The 21,539-nt window shown below is 49.2% G+C and overlaps 1 long non-coding RNA gene across 3 annotated transcripts; it reads left to right on the forward strand.

The window, feature by feature from the left end:
• The first annotated feature begins 10 nt into the window (after positions 1–10).
• LOC108502579 lies at positions 11–13,170 on the forward strand. Of its 3 annotated transcripts, none has more exons than XR_001876521.1 (5): positions 11–8,979; positions 9,897–9,962; positions 10,051–10,252; positions 11,119–11,410; positions 12,608–13,170. It is a non-coding gene; the product is annotated as an uncharacterized LOC108502579 (long non-coding RNA). The 3 variants fall into 3 exon arrangements; XR_001876522.1 differs by lacking the exon at positions 11–8,979 and adding an exon at positions 8,987–9,157; XR_001876520.1 differs by lacking the exons at positions 11–8,979; positions 9,897–9,962 and having other exon boundaries at positions 9,969–10,252.
• Positions 13,171–21,539: the final 8,369 nt, after the last annotated feature.

Raw genomic sequence — 21,539 nt, forward strand, 5'->3', positions numbered from 1 at the left:
CCAAAATTATAACCTTTGTTAAAAGCCTGTTTTACCCAGAGCCTAATTGTTGGGCCTGAAGTTCATGGCTTTTTTTTTTTTTTTTTTTTTTTTTTGGTGAAGTGGAATCTCTTTGTGTTGGGATGGCTGAGGGTGACGGGCCGATGGTTCAGGAAGGATGCTCCTCTCAAGGATGCTCCTCTCATGTGGCAGCTCTGGAAGCTCTGCTGCTGGAGTTGGGCTGCCTGCTCTGCTCCCATCAGATAGGCTGCTTCCCTCCTCCCGCACCGCTCGTGCCAGATGGTCCCAGGTCCGCTCTGGGAGTTCCTCTTAGCCTGCCTATCCTTCTTTTTCACTTTTTATCTTTCCAAAGCATTTCAGTTCCTGACGAGACTGTGTTTTAGCAGCACTGCAGTCTGGGGGAAGGGCAGCTCACACAGGAGTCCAGAATGCAACCTGCTCCTTGTGAAATACAAGTGGGCCACAAGGCTTTACTGGTGGTGTGTTGCGTGTTGTTAGTGCAGAGCAGCTGCAGATAACTGAGAGGAGTAAAGGCCAAATCATCCATTTTTAGGGGTTCAGAGCGTTACAGCTCCAAAGGCATTCTGGACATTTTACTGCAATTTGGATGGTGTAGAAGTTGCTGCTGGAGGAGTGCGTTGGAAGGGAAAGGATGAATGGGTTTGCTTTGGGCAGGTGTGTTGCTTTGTCATTAACAAAGGCATTTCCTGAGCTGGCAGACTCAGGGCAGGCACCAAGACAGGTGGAAAGATTTTGTCCAAGGGGGGACGCTCCCAGCAGTCACAGCAGATGAGGAGTTGTCTGTATGGAGGGTGGGAAAAGGCTTTTGGAGCAAGGCAGGAAGGTTGGGGCTGGCAGAGGTGGACGGCCAAGGTGCACCTGTGCTGCTGTTTGAGTGCCTCAGCATCTGCACGGGTGCTGGGGGTGGGGGTGGCACTTGGAGAAGCCCACAGATCCCAGTGGCAGAGCCTCTGGCAGAGCCTTTGCCACGGGGAGCTGAGGGGTGTCGGGCAGCTGGTCCCAGGGGATCACGGGGTAGCTGGGGTAGCTCTGCTAGTCCCACCTCTGCAGTTCTGTGTCTGAAGCCAGATGAGAGGTTGTGTGTTTTGGGAAAGTTGGAGCATGCCATTCCTATCTCTATAAAAGTAATAACCAGCTCTGTAGCCCGTTTGAGGCAAAATATCACAGAAGAGAGAGAGTAGAAGTCACACAGCGAGGAATGAGACATGCTTTCATGGAAAAACGTCAGCTGGAGATTAAGTGAGAAAAGATAAAGATATAGGATTTCTGGCCCTGCTATCTGTCTTTTGAATGTTGACTGATTAAAACAAGGCAGAGTGAATGGCTGGATATCCCCAAACAATGTTTCACTGTCCCTCTGCAGATCGATACTGCTGGTGCTCCTTCTCCTGGAGAGGGGACCTGGTCGGGAGCCTTTTGCTCTGGATGGCACCGTGGCCAGCCAAGATGGAGCCCTGTAGATTTTGGCTGTGTGTGGGTGTTGTCTCGTTTTGGGTGACCAGGACTCTGTGCTGGATGTCCCCAGGGCCGTGGCAGTGTCTGCAGTAGCTCTGCAGCCCATGTCGGGCGGGTGGTTCTGCAGCGAAGTTCTGTTCCTGTGTGACGTAGCTTGGGTTTGTCGTGGAGCACAGGACCTGATCTGGTTTGGGTTTAACTGATGCAAAAGAGAAGATCTACCAGTGGGTGTAAATTCATCAGACCAAGTTAGAGATTAAAATATCCAAAACACAGATAATGTGACTGTCCAGTCCTGTGCGGGGACTGCTTTGCTCTGGCTGTGCTGACGGCTCTGAAGACATGGCCCCAGGTAAAACGGGAGACTGCCTGGGTGGATGGCCTGGCCACTTCTGCACTTTGTCTTGAGCCTTAGGTTCATGACATGATCCTTTCTGCATCAGCCATCAGCTGGGAGAGCACTTGGTTTGAGTGGGAATTTGCTGGATCTCCCCAGCAGGGAATTCTGTCTTAACTCAGATGATTCCTTGGCTTTTCTGGTCATCGGTTGGTTTGCTGTTCATCCTGATGTTAGCTTTGCAAAAATAAACATCTTAGCCCTTTCTGAGTCTTAGGCCACGTAGCAGACTGAAGTGCAAAGAGGACTGGCTGCAACACCAGCTGTGGGAGTTTGTGCTGAGCCTCCTGGGCTGTGGTGCTGAAGCATTTTTTTCTTGAAACACTATCTTGAAATATGCAGGAGGCCAAGAAAAAAAAAGCTTCATTCTTTCTGTCAGAGATCTGAGAGGTGAGAGATGTGAATTTACTTCTGCAGCGAGAAAGGATGGCTAGCAAGACCTTGGAGGGAGGTGGCTGTTGTGGGACCTGTCCTCTGTGTGCCACGGGGATGGCAAGTGCATGTGTTGGAGAGACTTAGACAGCTTTTCTGGGAAAAACCTCCTTATGTTGAAATGTCATCCCAGGCATGATGTTGATTTCTATAGAGAGTTGCTTGTAAAGGTGGCTTGCACGTTGCATCTGAAGCCCTGTGACCACGTTGACCCCAGTGGGTTTGGATTTGATACTGGACATGGTGCAGAGACTGTGCGACAGCCCCAGTGAGTGAACATCTTGGCGCAAGAGATCACGTGTCACTGATGCACCTCAGGGTGCAGAGGTGGCACTGTCATTCTTGCAGGAAGGTCTGGGAGCTGAGCCTGGGCTCTCAGACATCATCATCATCCCCCTGGACCGATGCAGGGCCCAGCAGTGGCACAGGGGCTCTGCTGTGGGGTGACCCCCACGGGCATGGTTTGAGCTCCTCTGTGGCACCACTGTGCTCATGTGGCCGGTGCTGAGAGGAGGATCTGTATCATACGTGCCTGGGTAGTTTCTGTTGCTGGGAGCTGAGGGTCAGTAAATGAGCAGGGGTGGTTTTTCCATTGCTGGTGAATGTCTTGGATGTGCCACTCGGGCCCAAACCACTGGCTGCCCATCGTGTCTGCGGTGCCCTCCAGCTGGGATATTAGAGATTTGGCAGGTTTTGCTCTCACTCTGGGTAGAAAGGCAGGACAGTGGTTGTGCATCGGGCAGGACCTGTCTGTTAGGACACTGGGGAGCAGCACTGCCATTTAAGGGTGTCTCTCTCCCCTGGGCTGGGCTTGCTCTAGCGTCTCCCTGGGGAATATGTTTTATTTCTCTGTGCTCCATCCCAGTTGCACAGCAGTGCAGTGCAGGCTGATGGCTTTGTTGCCCGCAGTCTCCTGAGATTTGGGACCTGCCTGCGCTTGCCTTTTGCTCAGGCACTCCATATGGGCAGAGGAGCTGAGACCAGCAGCTCCTGGGGGGTGAGTCTGCACTGGCACATCGGCATCAGCCCATCCAGGCTCCTCAGAACTAATGTGAGGGTCGAGAGGTGAGCACTGGGGTTTCAGGGACCAGCTCCTCTCTCTGTGTCAGTCCAGCAGAAGCAGGTCCACCTGTCTCACTTTTGGGCGAGCTGATCTGTCAGTATTTCAAGAAATGCCAGGGCTAGGAATCATGGAGAAAGGATTTTGTGAAATCTGGTATTTAAACCTCCCACTCGAGTGATGCTGAGGAGAGCTGGCAACGTAGCATTGGCTTATCAGGAGCTGTGTGGGCAGGTCAGCTTAAGAATAATGTTGTGTGAGCAGCACCAGAGGTGAAGGAAAGAAGCCAGTGTCTGGTCAGGTACAGAGTTTAAATGGGGTCAGAATTTCCTTTTATTAAAAAGATTGTTTTATTTAAATAATAAATGACAGTAGGATCACCGTTGCCAGGGGCTGCTGAAGGGCAACCAGGCAGGTCTGAGCAAAGTAGGGACTAGAGGCTTTGAATTATTTTCTCTCATTAATAACTCTGAACTAAGCACTGCAAATTCATGCAAAAGTCATCTCTGCTTTCATGCATGCAAACAGTTTGGTTTGTGGATAGGTCTGCTGTGTTCAGAGGCTCATTCCATCTTTTAAAAAAAAAAAAATTGGCTTCTGAGCTGCACCTGTCAATAAAAGTCCTGGAAAATGAGTCCTGGCAGGCTTTTCCAAGGCCGTATGTAACTTATCTTGTCCAATGAAAGTCTCTAATTGGTGGTTTAAAGTAATTAAAAAAAAGAATCCGTTAACGGTCAGTCTATTTTTAGTTTAAAGGTTGGACTTTATATGGTCATAAAGCAAAATTCTTTGCTTAATTATGGGAATTGAAATACATTGGCTTAATTGCACTAGGAACTGCACACAAGAGTGCAGAGAGGACACGCTTTACCAGTGATTATCTGCCGATAAAATACTACACAGAGCAACAAGTGGAGGCTCTCCAGGCTCCAGAAAGCATCCTGAGGCCAGAACTGCTGAGCTGGTGGGGAAGAGATGGCATCAAATCCTCTGCAGATGGTCAGGGTCCATTCCCACCATGGCACTGGCTGCCTTGCCTTGTATCTGTGGAGACTTGGAACTGGACGGGATTAAAGGGGCGATTTATGACTAAAGGCTTGGTTGAGGAGTTGGTTTGTGTTCTGGAGATGCCTCCAGAAGCTGGGCAAGCAGCTGGGGGAGGTTTGAATGGCAGAGGATTTTGTGGTGGGACATACAGGCTCCTGATGATGAGGAGGTCCATCTGCTCATTTGCCTCTTGAGTGGATAAGTCCTGGAAGGTGTCAGAGTGTTTGGGGCAAGCCTGGGGCTGTCGTTCCTGAAGCTGAGTTACCTGGGAAGCTAAATTTGGGAGCCTGGGAAGAAGATAGAATTTCGGACATGGCAGTACCTCTTCCTGAAGTCTCAGGGTGTGCCTGGGAAAAGGATGTGATGAGCAGGTGAAGTGAAGAGCCACAACTTCACAGCATGTGCTGGTTTTCACTTCAGCCAAGGTGTCCCTTGACTGGTGGCATGGGAAGTGGGCAGGGTTTTGGGAGGATGGACTGAACACAGCGCTGGTGGGAGGCTGATTCTGTCGGGGCTGTTCTGTGTGGGGTATGTGGAGGTTGAGGGCAGAGTTGTGTGCACAGGAGGGACAACCAGCTGCCAGGCTGTGGGCTGGACTAAGGGATGGGCACGTCTGTGTGGAAACATGAGACAAAAATAGTTGTTGTAGACTGCTCGGTGGGGAAAAAAAGATCTTGGCACGGCTTGTCTGATTGAAACATGGTGGGGGTGATAAAAATCAATAAGATACTGCATTACCTGCCATCACACTGTACTGAGCAGGTGTGCTGGGCCATAAGGGAAGAACACTACACTAAAATTTGCTGTAAAATCTGAGAGGAAATTGGAGTAGTGGCGACCAAACAGCCGCATGTATGTTGGATATAAATTCTGTATTTTAATGACACAGAGGTATTAGGAAGTTTTCTATTCCAGACAAGAAGGAAGTTGTGGATTTCATGGGGCTTGGAAGAAAACTAAGGCTCATGCATCTTCATAAACCTGTAAGAAAAAGTAAATTCCATTATGACCATGCTATCACAGATTGTTTGGGAAGGAGCTGGCTAGCATTTTGGTGAGCAAGCATCTCAATTTACTTAAAGGATCATGTCTTGTAACAGCCTGGTCTACAGTAAGCCTTGCTTTAGGACTAAGACATCAGAACTGGTTCAAGATACAATTACTGTTGAGTTGTTAAGTAGCAGGGACCACAGTACAGGTTCAGTATCCTCAGGAGTAGAAGGTGGTGGACTAAAAAAAATTACTTGCGTTACAAAATATTGCAGGGGAGAAAATCAGAAAATAACGTCCTTGGACTTGTCAAGGCAGCTCTGTAGATACCTGGAAAGGTTACAGGCATCCAGGTGAGACAGAACTCTGTCATGAAGGAGCAAAGTAAAACAGTTGTTAAAAATATTTATAAGAAAGGGACTAAGGACAGAAGTCCAGGTCTTGAGGAACAGACTGAAAGAGCCATGGAGTAGGGCAGCTAACCATGATCTGGAAATAAAGCAGTTTTGAAGGGGCCCTGCAGAGCAGGGGACCTGGAGGAGTGAATCCTGTCTGAAGGACATCAGAGAGAGGGCTGGGGAGAAAATCTGGGCGTGCAGGACTGAAGACACAGTTCATTTCCTGCACTAGTTCGTGCTGCTGAAGTGACTTCCCCATGTCATTCAGGAGCAAGTTTGAGGGCCTGCCCTCACCCCGTCCCTCCGAAACTCAAGTGTTTGAGGTAGAGATGCTGGAGCAAAGTAGGAAATTCAAGTGGAAGAGCAACAGGTTTTAAAAGAGCTTGGGAATGAAACACCAAAGGTACTAGCAAAAATAGGGCTGTTAAAAAACAGCTTAGTATTCTCCATGACTAGATAACATTCTAATGTTGGCTTATTGTTTTTTTTTTAATTAAAGTATTAATGGGGGCACTGGGAATTACAGATCAGCCCCCCCGAACTCTGGTTTGAGAAGGAGAAGCTGAAACGCTGTAACTCTTCAGTGAGTGAGAGGGGGAAAGCAACACACTTTCTGCAAAGAAAGGGGTTGGACCAGGTGGTCTTTGAGGGTCCCTTCCAACCAAACCATTCTTTGATTCTGTGATCAATCTCGTTTTCTGGGCCATCTACCAGAATCTTTGGACACACTGACAAATAGCAGGAGGTGAAGAATGAACTGATCTTTATTTGAGTGTTTTAAAAGGTTTTTATCAAGTGCTTCCAAGAAGGCATTAAAAAATGTGCTTTTAATGAAAAGAGAAATATCACAGAGTCCTTCTTTGGTTGCAGTTGATGTTGATCAATTGTCTAGTCTGGTTGGAGAAGGTGATCAAAGGCCTCCAAGTCTGCATCTTCAGCCTCTGAGCAAATGAGTTTCCTTCCATGGTTTCATTAAACCCAAAGTTGCTGGGTGGTGGATGGTTGATTTTCATTAAACTTTTCTGGTGGACACAACTAGGTCCAGGCTGCAACGTCTGGTTGGGCAAAGGGGAGAAACAAGCCCAGAATACTGGGTAGCATGGGATCTGGATTTGTCCTGTAATGCAACACCCCCAGTTCAAATTCCTGCCCTGAGCTGGACTTGCAGGTCTGCCAGATCCCAGAGCGTGCCTCAGCAGCTGATGTTGTGGGTATGTTCTGTTTAGTTCTGTTTTGACCAAGAAAAATCCTAAAAGGTTTTGGTTTTGATGATGGGCAGAAAGGGAAGCAGCAGGGAGAGAGGCCTGGACAGCATCTTCCAGGTCTTTTCCTTGCAGGAGAGTTGTTGGTGTGTGTTCTCATGCAGACCTGTGTTGCCTCCCTTCCCAAGAGACCCCAGAGGACCCACAGGTAGCTGGTCTCAGCCAGAGCCACCTTTTGTTGCTCTGGCTTAATTTTAGTCTTCTTGAAAGTCTAGAAGCCATGACAGATACCCTGGCTTCTCCCACCTTCCCTGTCTCCAGTAGATCACGGTACCAGAGAGTGAGTGCTTTGATAAGTTGTTGGAGTTTGCAACAGGAGCAGGTTTACTGCAGGTACCACGAGGCTTTTGGTCAGAGTTCATGTTTAAAGACAAGAACTGGCAGCTGATGGAGCAGAATGGTTGGGTTATATTGGAGAAGTGACTCCAGCCTGGCCACGGCTGGAAAATTAAGAAGAGCACGATAATGTCTGGCTGTGCTGTGAGCATACAGCAGTGGGGCTGATCCTGGGAAAGGGGGGGGGAAAAGCAATTTTTAATGCTCCACCAGTATTGCTAGGCCGTAAGTGAGCTGCAAAATTGAAGAATATCACACTCTGTTAGCAGAGCAAATGAAGTGAAGGTGTGTAGCCTGCCACAGGAATCCTGCCTATCCCAGGTCTGTGAGGCTGCTGAGCTGAGCCTGTACCACAGCTCATTAGACCCCCACGGTGTCCCTGTGCTGTTCTCCCTGGTCATCTCGGGTGGTTGTCACCGGCACAACCTTTGTCCCTACTCTCTAGAAATTCCTTAGATTGCTCACTTCTAGTTAAATTATACCAGCTGACTTTGAAGTACTCAATATAAAACTGTCGTGGTATCGCTTGCATGATAGTTATTTGATGTAAGAAAACAATTTCTCGTGCTCTCTCTTTAGGAATTTGGGCTTCGAGTTTTCAGTGGGGAGTGTTGTACGTGCCCAACTGCACAGGGTCGGGCCCATCTCTGTTTTAAAGCGTTATTTCACATCTGAGATTAGAAAACAAACCAGAAGATCAAGTTGTCACAGGCTCAGATGATCATAGTGACTCGTGCTAAAGGCTCCGTCCTCGTAGAGACCTGCACGGCTGCTTTGTGTAACTGCTGTCAGAGCTCTGGCGTTTTGGTGATAGTGTTCCCTCCTAAATGTTCTGAGTATACTCGCCTTTAAATCCTGTTAGGTACCGATAATTATCTGTTGGTATTCTGTACATTAGCTCTGTACTAGCATTCACGTTGGACTAGGCTTAATATCGTGAGTGTCAAAGATGACTTGAAAAAGGAAAACTTAATTTATACCCTTTCCCTGTGGTTCTACCCCGTGTAGCGGGCGGTTTGTAGAAATACCAGGAGTGCTACAACTGTCTTCCCCCTTTTACTTGCTGTGATTCTCTGCAGGAGAAAATACAGATTTAAATCTATTTTTCCATTCTTTGGAGACGCTGAGATATTATCATGGTGAGGTCCGTGGAAATACCCAGACAAACTGGGCCATCATGCAGAGATAAGGCATCTTTTCCATTTGTTTTTTTTTTTTTCTGCTGTCCATTCTCCAACCTTTTTTTTTTTTTTTTAAATGTAAAACAGTTATTCTCTCATCTGTCCAGTGCAACATCCTCTAGGATATTTGTGGTCTTCCAGAAAAGGTAGACAGGACTGGAATAACTAATGCCAAAAAATTGCCCACGGCAAGGGAGGGAAATCCTTGTTTTCAAGACAAAACCCTATCCAGGCCTTTTTCAGACACCCCTCAGCACACCACAAGGGTATAAATCCCGACTTTTTCTTTTCCAGGTGATCTTTGAGGCCAAGTAGCAGAGGGCAGGGGTTTGCCCTCCCGGCGGGGCTCAGCCCCGGCACAGCCGGGGTTCCGCAGGTCCAAGCCCCCGGCACCAAGCTGGTGAGCTCCATGGGGTTGGCTTTCACCATGTCCTCAATTTGGATCCCCAGGGCAGAAAAATTAGGACTTTCTCAGTTAAAGAAAAAGCCAAAAGTGAAACAAAATCTCTGGAGAGTTGTGTTTCCCCACAGCAGCGACGGCCCCTCAGCACCCGCTTCTGTTCAGCCAGGACCCTCGGGTCAGTCCTGCTGGGTTTTTAGCCATCTTGACCTCATGTTTGCAAATATTATTGGTAATATAATGCTCTATGTACAAATGTCTGTGTGGCTCATGTGTATGTTTCTGTGGTTCAAGTCAGCCACAGACTTCTGGAATTTCATTGTACTTTGGTTAAATGTTGGACTTTTAACTCTTCTACTGTATGGCTTCTTGATTTCTCTTGTCCAATGTGGACCAACTCTATTTTTGGAAATAAATAAGCATGTAAATAAAATGAATGGGTTTATGCCACTTACAAGAAAATGCTTTATTTAAAATATACACTCAGTCTTGTATATTTTATGGTATCTCGGGGAGCAGTGCAGGCTCAGGCCCCAGCAGCCTTAGTGCTGAGATACCATATTATGTACAAATTCACTTCCAAGTGCTTTTGGAAGAAGATTTCCCATCTCCTGAACCAAACCCCCGTAGGACCAGCCTGGCGGAGGAGGGAGGGGGGAATCCAGAAACACGTAGTTTAAGGGGAGTAAAGGAAAGAAACAGGACTTTCCTCTCAACACAAGGCTTCTGGTTTGAGGTGTCCGGGTGCCAGGGATGCCATGGGGCGGTTCTGGGCTCCTGCCTGGGAGCACGTGGAGATCAGGAGCACGATGACATCTTTTTTTATTTTTTTATTTTTTATTTTTTTTAAAAAGAACTTCTCCATATAAACCAATATTTACCAGTAATCCTGTGTTTCTGTTTTTGTTTTTTGGCAGACTTTTACCAGTAAATATCGGTTTATTCCTGAAACCAGAAGCCCTAAACATACCTTTGTTTATAAGGTCAGTTGGCATTTTGTCTCTCTCGTTCCCCACTCCTCCCCCAGTACAACCCAGCAGGTGATTGAAAGGTACCGAGTTCTCTTTCTAGTTTTCCTGCTCTGCATCTCTGGGAACTGGAGCCCGCAGGACCTAGAGCCTTCTGTTGGTAACGTAGACCCGAGTTTACAAATTATTCTTTTACCATTTTAAATCCTGCTTTTAAGGACAGAGGTGTTCCCTCCTGCCCACCACGGGAAGTGGTAGAAACCCGTGCAAATGCCCAAATTGCTCCTCCTCTCCGAAGCCTGCGGGTAGGTCTCTCACAAGCATCTTCAGGCTTGGGGCTGAGAAAATAATTTGATCCCAAAATATACACTAAAAACTGCCATTTCTGGTTTACAGTGAGCAGGACTGGGGGAGGGAAGGGCGGGAAAGGAGTTTGGAAATTATTTCCCCCCCCCCCTTTTTTTTTCTTCTGGAAAGCAAACGTGACACGGGGAGGAGGGAAAGGATGTGAACATGGCCCTTCCTAAACTCATTGTAAACTCTTCCTCCAAGGCTGGGAGAAAGGGCAGGTGAAAGTTCTCATCCTTAAAAGGACATTGCTGGGTGTCTGGGACCCCAAAAGCAGCTGGTGATTTGTAAGGGTGGGAATCACTTTTGGTTTATCCCAAGACAAATAGACTTGGGAGTGAGTATTGAAGCTTCTTTCCCCACAAGTGTTTGCCACCCCCAACACAGCAGCATTTTGCTAATACACCAGAAACAGAGAAGCTGGTGAGGGATAGAAAATGAATTGACTGCATGGTCCCAGCCAATTTTTTTTCTCCCAGGCAAACAAAATGGGAAAAAAAAAAACCACAAACCAAAAACAAACAAAAAAACCCACCAAACCCATCCCTGACCCCACAAAAAGGTAACCTCCCAAAAAAGCAAGTCAAGAGGGTCTCAAACATCCAGGTTTTATAGTGTGTGGTTGTCAGGGGTGTTTTTGGCATAGCTGCAGCCCAACCATGTCCCTTTAAGGAGCACCGTGGCTCGTTTCCTCCTCATGAAGCCCAAGCTGAGGGTTGTGCCGTTCCTGAAGCTCCTGCAGCCTTAGGTGGAGTCCAGAATGAGGGGAGCCCTTCCAGCTGTGCACTTTGAGCTGAAAACTACCTTTCCTCCCCTTTTGCAGCCTGGGTGGTTCTGATTGCTGGCAGTTCTGTAATACAACCTTAATCTGAGCAGTTGAGGCTGGTCCTACCTTATCTTCAGACGTCTTGCGGAGGACTCCTGTTACCAGTTTGGTACTCAAAAGCTACACCCCACCATCAGAAGTCACTTTTTGTTTTTTTCCAAAGGCAGTGATAGCTCACCCTCTCTAGCTCTAATGGAAAACATGATAATTGCAATGCAACTTTCTAATAAATTGTTCATATATTCATAATTCCGTTGCAATCCCAAATTGGAGAAGAGATCTGTTAAAGGTATATATTAGTCTAGATTTTTCTTATTGTAAATACTGTAATTTTATAATACTGTCAATATTTTATTAACTTAGAAATATTTAACAGAGTTTAATCTATGGTAGTTGATTTATTTATAGGTTTATGTTGCAGCCAATTGCATTCTAATGTAAGATTAACTTTCAGCATGTAAACATCGAGTGAATATATCATTGGAAAGATTAACAGAGAAAACTCTCGCTCTTAATCTGTAATATTTATCCCCAGTTCCCAGTTGGGAATTATTTCATGAAATATTAGGAGGTTTTGAGAGCTCATGAACCTAAAAACTGCAGTTGGATTTGAAAACTTGGATTTTGAGATGTACTTGGCTCTTCCACCCTGTGAACAAGTTCACTTCAGTACCTACTCTCTCTGGCACGGAAGTCTTTATTTTGAGCAAAGGGACACTGTCAGATCATTTTTAGATTCTTGGGTTGTTGTGGGGTTTTTTTTTGGGGGGGGAAGCAAAACGCAGCCCCAGTGCGTGTGTGTTAATTCCGTTTGGATCACAAGGGGAACAGCTCCTCTCCTGAGGCTCTGGGTCCCTGGCCGGAGCATTCCCGCAGCTGGGAACGCCGCATCCTTCATCCCTGCGGCCGGGCAGGGGTGGAGCTCCGGCCGCTCCGAGGGGTCTCCGCAGTCCGGGTGTTCCCACAATCCCGCCGTTCCCGGCACCGGCCGCCGTCGGCACATGGGCAAAACTGCACAAAGACTAAAACCTGACAGTTTTTGACCAAAGTTTTTGCTTTTTTAAAAATTTTAAGTCTCTCTCTCTCTTTTCTCCTGATGGTGTCCCTTTAGCATCATAAAGATGTTCTCTGAGAACCATGAGAAGCGATTTGCTTTCCAAGGCAGGGGAGAATTGGTCTGTCATGTGTTTGCAACGCAACTTGCCTAAAAATACCAAAAATATCTCGAGGGTTTTCACAGGCGTTGGTATTTTTTTGGAGTGTAAAAGTTAATCTTGATTAGAGATGTGCCAATCTATACTGCTTTCCTGTAGTGTTGTTACACTTAGGCATTTCAGTTCACTTACGAATATATACTGTAACAGTATACTTTGTACAGATTTATTTAAAAAAAAATTTATTTGAAAACTGAAATAAAGTAGGCAGAAAATAAAGATATTTATTTTTCATTTGACTATGTAAGAAGGTATCATTCTTTTGGTTTTAGTGCACTGGTGTACCAAGGCTCAGAACCACTGCTTTCTCCAGCTCATAGGATGCTTTTCCAGACTGTGGATACGTGTATGTGTACTGCTGTGTTGATAAGTAAAAACCAACGATGGAGTTCGTTGCTTTTATACATCCCAAAGAGAAGTTCTCCACCGTTCCCTGTCTGTTTTCTGACCGAAAAGGCGTGTTTGTGAACAGTGTTCACGCGAGCTCTGCCATCCCACCCTCACATCAGCTCACACCAATGCCAGGATGGGAGGAGTTGCCAGCGGACCTTCCCCAAAAACACCCCGGGCCCGCAGTGGCATCGTCAGGGAGCAGTTCAAACCTGTGTCCTTTGGGCTTTGTGTAAAGCAAACGCAGAACGAGAAAAATCGAGATGTTAAATCCATTAGAAAACCAATTCCTTATTGTACAGTAGTATGGAGATCTCTAGTCAACCTGCCATTAATAATAGATTCTTATTTTTTGAATGATCTATTTAAAAGAACAGCAAGCATTGTATTTGCTAGTAAATCTGAAGTGTTTACATGGAATTACTAAATAAATTATTTGATCTAAGATGGCTCTCATCAGTGCTGATTTCTAATAATGGAAATTCATTTCGGCAGCTGCTTTTTTAGTTCGTGCTGTTCTTTAAAATCTTCCAAAGCAGGTTTGTTTTTTTTTTTTTTTCACTGCATCCTTGTGGTTCCAGTTAGGTTCTGAGGAAGAGGCAGAGCCTGACAGGAGTGCTAGCTCATGTTTTCCAACCCCTTCCATGAGGCTGCCCCTTCACATCCCAAACAGCTGAGGTGGAGCAGGATGCTCTGAGCCCCAAGCCCTGCTGCTCACCTGTGGTTCTTTCCAGGCTGAGTCCTGGTGCATGGAGAGAGAGGAATTGTTTTAGCAGAAAGCATTGGGATAGAAGTAAAACATCATCCTGCAAGGTAACGAGTTCCTGAGCTCAGTTCCAGCGGGGCTCGGTCCTGCTTTCTGCTGTTCCAAGGCTCCAGGAACACCCTGTGCTCCTGTCCCTGTTCCCCTGCTCAAGGCCCATAGATCCAGGGAGGCTAAAGCAGATTAGGCCTTTGGATCATCAGCAAGGCCAAAGGCAAATTCGGGGGCTTCCAGCCCTTCCAAGCCCCAAGAGCTGCTCTCTGAGGTGAGAGCTGTGCAGCCCCCAGAGCTCCCTGGTGCTCCAGGGCTGGAGGTTGGGGTAGGGAATGCCCAGGGTGGAGGGGCTGCGGCTGGAGAGCGGCGGGAGCGAGAGGCTGGGTGCAGAAATCCCTGCACCAGGAGCAGCAGGAAGAGCCAGGCAGGCGCTGCAAATGCCGAGTCTGGCCACACCGTGTCCCCCTCCAAGCGCCGCACACGCAGCGTTCCCTGTCAGGCGTTCGGGACTGGGGAAAACGAAACTCTCAATAATGCACCTGTCCCCGCACTCCCCGATCCCAGCCTGGCTCGCACACGCGCTGAGTCACCCCATGCTTCATTCAGTGCTCCCAGCGCCAGAGCCCTGGCTACAAACGCATCCAAGGCTTGCATTATGCACTAGCAGAAATTTTTGTCGGACGCGGATTTCACGCTTCATGTTCAGGGCAGGATTCCCGTCCCGTCCCGCCCTCGCTCCGCCGGCTGGGGAGGGGCGAGCCCAGACCCTGCTCCACACACATGGACAGCGAGTCGTCCGGCCTCCAACTCCCCTTTCCCGCTCCTCCAAACCCTTGATGGTTTGGACAGGTCCGAGATGTCCATCCCTGGGCCTCGTGGCACAGCCCCAGGTCTCCCCGAGCCTCCCACCCCGGGAGCTCGCCCGTCACACCACACTGTTCCACTGGAAATCATTCAGCTCTCACTTATTCCTCTGCACAGCGTTTTTACACAGGTCTCTTTCTCCTGTGTGAGCTGGCCCATGCTCATGAGCAGTACATTCCTAGAAATTTGCTTTCTGGTTTGGGGGAAATTGAGCACAAGGTTAAAATGGCTCCATTTGTCAGAGTAACATCAGGAAACCTATCTGGGCCAGATGCTTCTCGAAGTTGATACCCCCCAGCCCTGGCTAATGGTTGGTGCTTCAGAAGATGCTGGAAACAGCTGCTCTGCACCTTGCCAATCCATGCATGGCCCTTATTCTGGAAGAAAATACTTTAGCTTAATTTCCCACCCACTCTGTAGCACATGGGAGTGACCCACAGCTTTGATCCCGCTGCCTCTGGTGTCTCCTCTCCTCGTTTTAATGCTTAAAACGAAAACCCAACTGAGACATTGGGCAAAAACGCTGGTCACAAGCTTGTGTTTTTAGTAATTGCCCATGTTTGTTTGTAAGGGATGCTCCAGTAATCAGATATGGAGCATCCTGAGCTGGCCTTGCCTCACACGATGGCTCCCAACCAAAGCAATTCCTTCCACGCTGGCTTGCTTGGCATTGCAGAGGACCTGATGGCTTTTCTGGGAATTGGCTAAAGTAGGTTATTCAAGATAAAAGGAAATGCCCCAGGGTGGCATTCCTGACCTAGGAAACCAGAGCAGGTACTTTTGCTGCCACCACCACTGCTGCTCACATGGAGAGGGGACTCGAAAGCCAGCTGTAACTGCCCAGTCTTGCCATGCAGGTGTTGGGAGTAGAGACTGCTCTGGATTTGCAGGAATGCTTAATTGCAATGAGAAGGCATAGGCATGAACTTGATCCATCTCCTAAGAGCTTCCCTTTCAGCTCAGCAGAGCACGGGAGCTGTAAAGGCAATACTTGATTTATTTCACCCCAGATTTCGTTTCTCCAAATCTAAATTATGGGAAGTGGGGAAAGAGAGGAACTTAAAAGGCAACAAAAATACTGATGGTAACATCAAATAGTGGTTCAAGTGGGAAACCAGCCTGATCATTGGTTGTACCCACCCACAGGAGGGCTGGGAGAGGCTGTTCTCCTGCTGCATTTTATATGTATATTTTTTTTTAATTATTTTATAACTTACCCAGCATTCATGTTGGCCTGGGAATCAAAAGCCATGGCAAGGTCAGAGGGTGATTTCTGCTGCCAGGCAAGGAGGATGGCAGTGTGACTCTTGGGGAGCCACTGCTCTGCACCCCCCAGGCAATCTGGGACACAGATGTCTCCAGCTGCTCTGGAGCTTGGCTGGGACATTCGGGGGCAGATCCCTGTCAGGCAGAGACTGCTGAGGGATCTGTATCCATGGGGCAGTGCAGCCAAGCTCTGTTAGCACTTACACTGGGCACTTGGTGCCAGGGGATGCCCACAAGAGCTTGACCCCGACAAAAGTGCCCCGGGAGACCAGTGAATACAGACGGGAAGAGGAAGGGACTGGGTTTGAACAGCAAAGCCCAGCTTAGCCCTGTTAACAGGCTTTCCTGCACCTCCTTTTGCTCTCCCTCTCCGAAGTGTCTCCCTGGGCCAGCCTGCATCTGTCACAGACAGAGGATTGACCAGAAGGACTGAGCTGTACTAAAGTCAGAAGCAGGAGATGCCTGCAGTGCCTCTCCCTGCCCTGCTGGGTGAGATAGACAGTGATGATGGCTGTGTCCTCCACCACAGCTCACATCCCTCAAGGATTCCCAGCTGAGGCTGTTCACCTTGGCCGTGGGAACGAACCCACAGTGTCCCTGCCAGGAATGGTCATGGAAAAGCACCTTGCCACGCTCTGCATGCTGCACTGGCAGAGGGGTGGGATGGCCTCCCGACAGGCACGAGGGCAGGCGGTGGCCTGGTGTGGCTGCTGGGCTCCCACGAGCTCAGGAGCACTCTGTGAGTGAGCACTGACAGTGCCTGCTCTTAGGGGGTCCTCGAAGCTCTTCTGAGTGAGGGAGGTCAGATCTGCCCCCACACTCTGCCCATCAGTGAATCCATCCCAAGATAATCCCGTGCAGCTGGAAGATCATGCCACTCTTTGACAAAAATCCCCTCTAGTAGGAATAGAGAAGCTGTGGCTGCCCCATCCCTGGAAGTGTTCCAGGCCTGCTTGGAAGGGGCTTGGAGCAACCTGGTCTAGTGGAAGGTGTCTCTGCCCGTGGCAGGGGAGTGGAACTGGGTGGCCTTTAAGGTTCCATCCAACCCAAACCATTCCATGATTCCGTTAACAGCAACAGCTTTCCCTCTGGCTGGTGGTTCCCCATGCCCTGTGAGGGTTTGCCCTGTCTCACAGCAGATGTCCCCAAAGACTTTGTGATCAACACATTGCCTTGACCAGCAGGAAGGGAGCTTGAGGGTTTCATTGGAGGGTGAAGCAGGGAGTGCTGGGGTCAGATGAGCCCCCACTGCTCTTTGGGAGGGGCTGTGTCTGGGCTGAGTCCTGACAGTGCCTGGCAGGAGTGGCTGAGCCCGGGGCTGCACGGTGTTAGATCTGACATCCAGGAGCATCCAGGGACCTCCCAGCCCAGGGCTGTCCCCATCACATCTCCTCCTGTGCACCCAAAACCCCACAGCCCAGACCTGTGGTGGAGATGCAGCACAAAGGGGCTGCAGGGGCCTGTTCAGCCCGACCCTGTGTCTGAGCACACTGACAGTAACGTCGTGTGCAGGATGAGCTGAGTCCAAGCACGGGGAGCAGCAGGGATGTAGAGAACTCCTGTGCCCAGCTTTGGTGTCCTCTGGCCCTGCTTCTCCTCCCAGTTAGGGGCACTAATGCCCCTAATCTTGCATTTTCTGTGGTGAATTTCCCTTAGTTGGTGTTCAGCCTGCAGCTTGAGGATTTCTCAGCAAGCTGCTACTTTTCTGTGATGGAATTAGTGACAGTGGGTACAGCAATAGCAAGTAATTATTCAGTGACCTAGAAATGACCTTTAGATTTTAAAAATCCCTGGTTTTACCCAGGGCCAAAAGTTCATGAACCTAAAGGAGCTTCTGGAGCGCCAAGATTTGGGCAATAGCAAAGCACTTGGAAAGGAGCAGCACTGGGAAGTCTCTCAGTGAGTGAACAATCCTGAGTTCTGCTGGTGTCCCAGCCTCCCAGGGCCATGATGTCCCTATCCAAGTGCTAAGACACAAGGATCCCTGGCATAGACTGTGCAGCCCCTGGCTGGAAAAGCAGCCCAGCCATGGCTTTTTGGGAAGTGGGAGGGATTACCCAGTCCAGCTCCCAAACCAGCTATGGGCACATGGCCATCAGATGTGGGACTGCTTGTGGGAACATCTGGCCACCACCACTGCCCATCCCAGGACATTTGTGTCAGTCTTAAGGCCACCAAACCTCACTGCCAACGTGCTGGCACAAAGCTGGCACCACCCTTGGCCCCAGCAGGAGACACCACAAGGAACAGGCAGGACTTTCTCAGCTCCAACTCATGGCCTGCCTCCAGTGCCGTTGGACTGGGAATGGGCTGGGCAGGGTCTCCTGAGCCCTGCTGTCCTTCATGCAGACTCACTGCCTACAACATGGTCTTCTGCCCTGGTTTTGGATGTGGGATGCTGATGAGCCTCTTGGGAGATCCCACATGCTACCCAAGCTCCTCTAAGGAGGAGATGAACCTTGGACTGGGGAACCAGTGACCTCTGAGCCTTGTAGTTGTTCAGCCCCTACTGAAGGAGAAATCTGTCTCCTAGGAATGGCTCAGGAAGCCAGGTGAAGGATAAATTTCAAATGTACCAAGTGAGGCTTCTCATGGACTCTCTGGGGTTCCAAGTGTCCCTGGCCAGCATCCCAGGTCACCTCTAAGCCTCAGCCCAGTCATACCAGGAACACGTGAGGGTCAGGTCCTTGCCAAAAGATCAACCCCACACCCAGCAGCAAATGTCAGGCTGTACCACAGCTCAGGGGGAGCAGAGGGGGTGAATCCCAAACTCTCCCTTGCAAGTGGTTGGAAAAGATGCAGCCTGAGCCCTGGTGATGGGCAGACAGACAAACAGGCACTGGGATTGCTGGAGGTGAGTGAGAGGACCCAGATCACCATTACTGAGTGGAGCTGGATGCACCTCTCAGCCTCTTTGGAGGGTGGTGCCTGAGGAAGAGGAGGGTGAGGAAGGCAGTGCAGTGGTGCAGAGCTGGTTCAGGACTCCCACTTTACTCAGAGCAGAACTGGCTTTTGGGCTTTTTTTTTTTTTACCTTTCAGTTGTTCCCCCTGAGGTCTTTCTGCCCAGACAGATCCCTGACACAAAATGGGAATCAGTGATTCAGAAAAATGCAAACCATCTGTGGAGCAGCGTCACGGCAGACACCGCTCGGATCCTTCACGCGTGAGCCCTCGGCAGACCTGCTCCTCTGGGAAAAGCAGAGTTCACTGCAGGGTTTTTCTAATGACATGCCTATTTTGAAGGGAATAACTCATTGCTTCCTGTGCATGGCCAGCACGTGGGCTTTGAGCTCAAGTAGAATATTAATAGTAATTATTTACAGACTCTCCACGGGCAGCCAGTGCTGGGAGGGGGCACCCAAAGGTGTCAACCTGGAGCAGCAGGCTCTGCCTCTGCCCTATCCCTCCACACACCTGTATTTCACCAGCCACAGCTCAGCCAAACCTTTGCTCAGCATCTTTCCTTCACCTGAGAGGTCTCCAGGGCTGTCCCAGGGCTCAGGGACTGTCCCTCCACCAGGCTGCAGGAAGCCCATTTTCCCAGCATCTGACCAAGAAGCTTGGCTACAAAATGCTTCTCTCTCTACTCTAGAAAACCTGATTTCCTGCCCAAAACAGTGTGGTGATTCTCACCTAATGTCCCCACAGAATCGTTTGGCTTAAATAGCTTCAAAATGAGGTAAAAAGTTGGTTTTCCACTCTCTTTAGTAGTTAGTCCTGGGCAAGCCATGTGCAAGGCCAGCATTCCTAACCCCAGCCACGGGGTGTCCCAGGCAGATGTGGAGAGGAAAAGAAAGGAGACCTGCAGAGTGCTCAGCCTGGTAAGAGGAGATGGAGGCAACCCAGGGTTTTGGTGCTCCCAGACTTCAGAGATGGGAAGACATGACCAGCACATCCTGCTCTCTGACCCCTGGCAACTTGCAGCCTTCCCTGCCCTGCTGGATTTGGCTCTCCTGAGGTGCCTGTGTCTTTTCTGACTCTGCCTCCTTTCAGCTTTTTTTTAAAATCCTTTTCTTTTTTCTGCCTATTAAATCTTTTTCTCCAATTTCAGCATCTCTAAAGGACGAGCGAAGCCAACCCCTGTGAGTTCTGCTGTCAAACAGCTATTTGCTAAGCACCAAACCACACTGTTGTGAGTATTGAAAAAAATACATATCAGAGCCTTTCAGGGCTCTAATCCAGCCAAGCACAAAGGATTTGGGGATTTCAGCAGTTCCTGGGCAGTCCTGAGCTCTTCTTCCAACCGGACGTGCAAAACCATGTGCAAAGACCCACCCAAGTTGTGTCCAAACCCAACAACATCCAAATGAAACTTCCTCACTGCAGCTGGTTTCCCAACACCTCCTGACAGGAATGGGGCCTCCCTTTTGCTTCCCAAGAGATTTTTGGCTGGCACAGAGGTTTCTCACTGGTGCTTGAAGACCACACGAGGTGCGAAGGCTTCAGCCCTCACTCCCCCACCAACGTGGCCCCGGCTCAAATGCGATGCACTTTATTTCTGTCCAGATCTCCCACCTCACCCTGACACATTGAGTGGTTGTGAGATTAAATAAAGGTCTCATTTATTTAAATAAATCCCAGTGAAAAGCACAAATCCATTCACAAGATTTATGTTCGATGCAATCAGGCTTCAAGCCTGGGGATATGGAGGTGATAGTACTTTCCTGTGCAGCCTTTTAGATTAATCAGCTATAAAATACTGTGGGTTTAGCAGACAATTCTCTAGTGGTTGCATTGGCATTCACAGAAATCCTGGGTTCAGTCCCTCTTGCTGCTGGCAGTCTGATACAGGAGCTTTTGGGAAAATGTAGGATTCACATTCCTCTGTGAATCAGCTTTCCCTGTTCAGTTCCATCTGGGGCATCACTCAAGGGCTTCTTATATTCCCCTTCTCCAAAAATTTGAGCATAGCCAATGCTCTATATATTTGATCTCTGCTCTCTGGGGACCAGTGACAGTGCCCAGGGGAATGGCACGAAGTTGTGCCAGGGGAGGTTTACCTTGGATATTAGGGAAAGGTTCTTCCCCCAGAGGGTGGTTGGATACTGGAACAGGCTCCCCAGGAGTCCAGTGGTCATGGCCCCAAGGCTGCCAGAGCTCAGAGAGTGTTTGGACAATGCTCTCAGGCACATAGTGGGATTTAGGGTTTGTCTTGTTTAGGGCCAGGAGTTGGACTCGATGATCCTTGTGGGTCCCTTCCAACTCAGAATATTCTGTGATTCTGTGATTCTATGGAATATGATTTGCACCAATTCCCAGCATGTTTAATGCCCTGAGGACCTGCATGGGGCTCTCCCAGGGAGCCAGAAGCAGGGGCAGGCAGTGACAGCCAGCCTGTGCCCACCAACCCGCCTCTGTGGCTTCAGCCCCCTGGCAAGGCTCGGGATGGCTCCAGGGGGCTGGGAAAGGGCAGCACTGCCTGGCAGTGCTCCCATAGTCCCACCCTGCCAGCAGTGGTCAAAGAGACTCCCAAAATCACCCTCTGGCTTTGCTGCCAAGACTGGTGGAGGTGCCTCAGGACGAAATGGGCCCAGCACTCAGCAAGGGCAAGGCACGAGGAAGCAGAGACAAGGCACTGTCAAAAGAGACACTAATTAGTGGTAATTGCAAGTAATCAGCCAAACCTAAGAGCATGAGGGAACCCTGTCCTGGCACAGCAGATAGCTCTGGCTGGAGTGAGGAGGGAATGTGCTTGGCAGGTCGTGGTGGGAGAACCCCATAGATGGGGACCCCATTGCCTCCCCTCTTCCCCTATCCCACCCAGACAGAAGTGCCCAGGTGCTGCAGCAGGCATGTGACTCCTCACAAGCTGCTGTCCCTTGTCCCCTGGAAGCAACTCCCAAGGACAGAGGGGTTCATGTCACAGATCTTGGGAAATCCTGCTGCAAAGCCTGGGATGGGCCACTGGCTGCCCTGAAGGCTGGAG

The sequence above is a fragment of the Lepidothrix coronata genome, unplaced genomic scaffold (assembly GCF_001604755.1).
Source record: "Lepidothrix coronata isolate B3197 unplaced genomic scaffold, Lepidothrix_coronata-1.0 Scaffold121, whole genome shotgun sequence".
Lineage (NCBI taxonomy): Eukaryota > Metazoa > Chordata > Aves > Passeriformes > Pipridae > Lepidothrix > Lepidothrix coronata.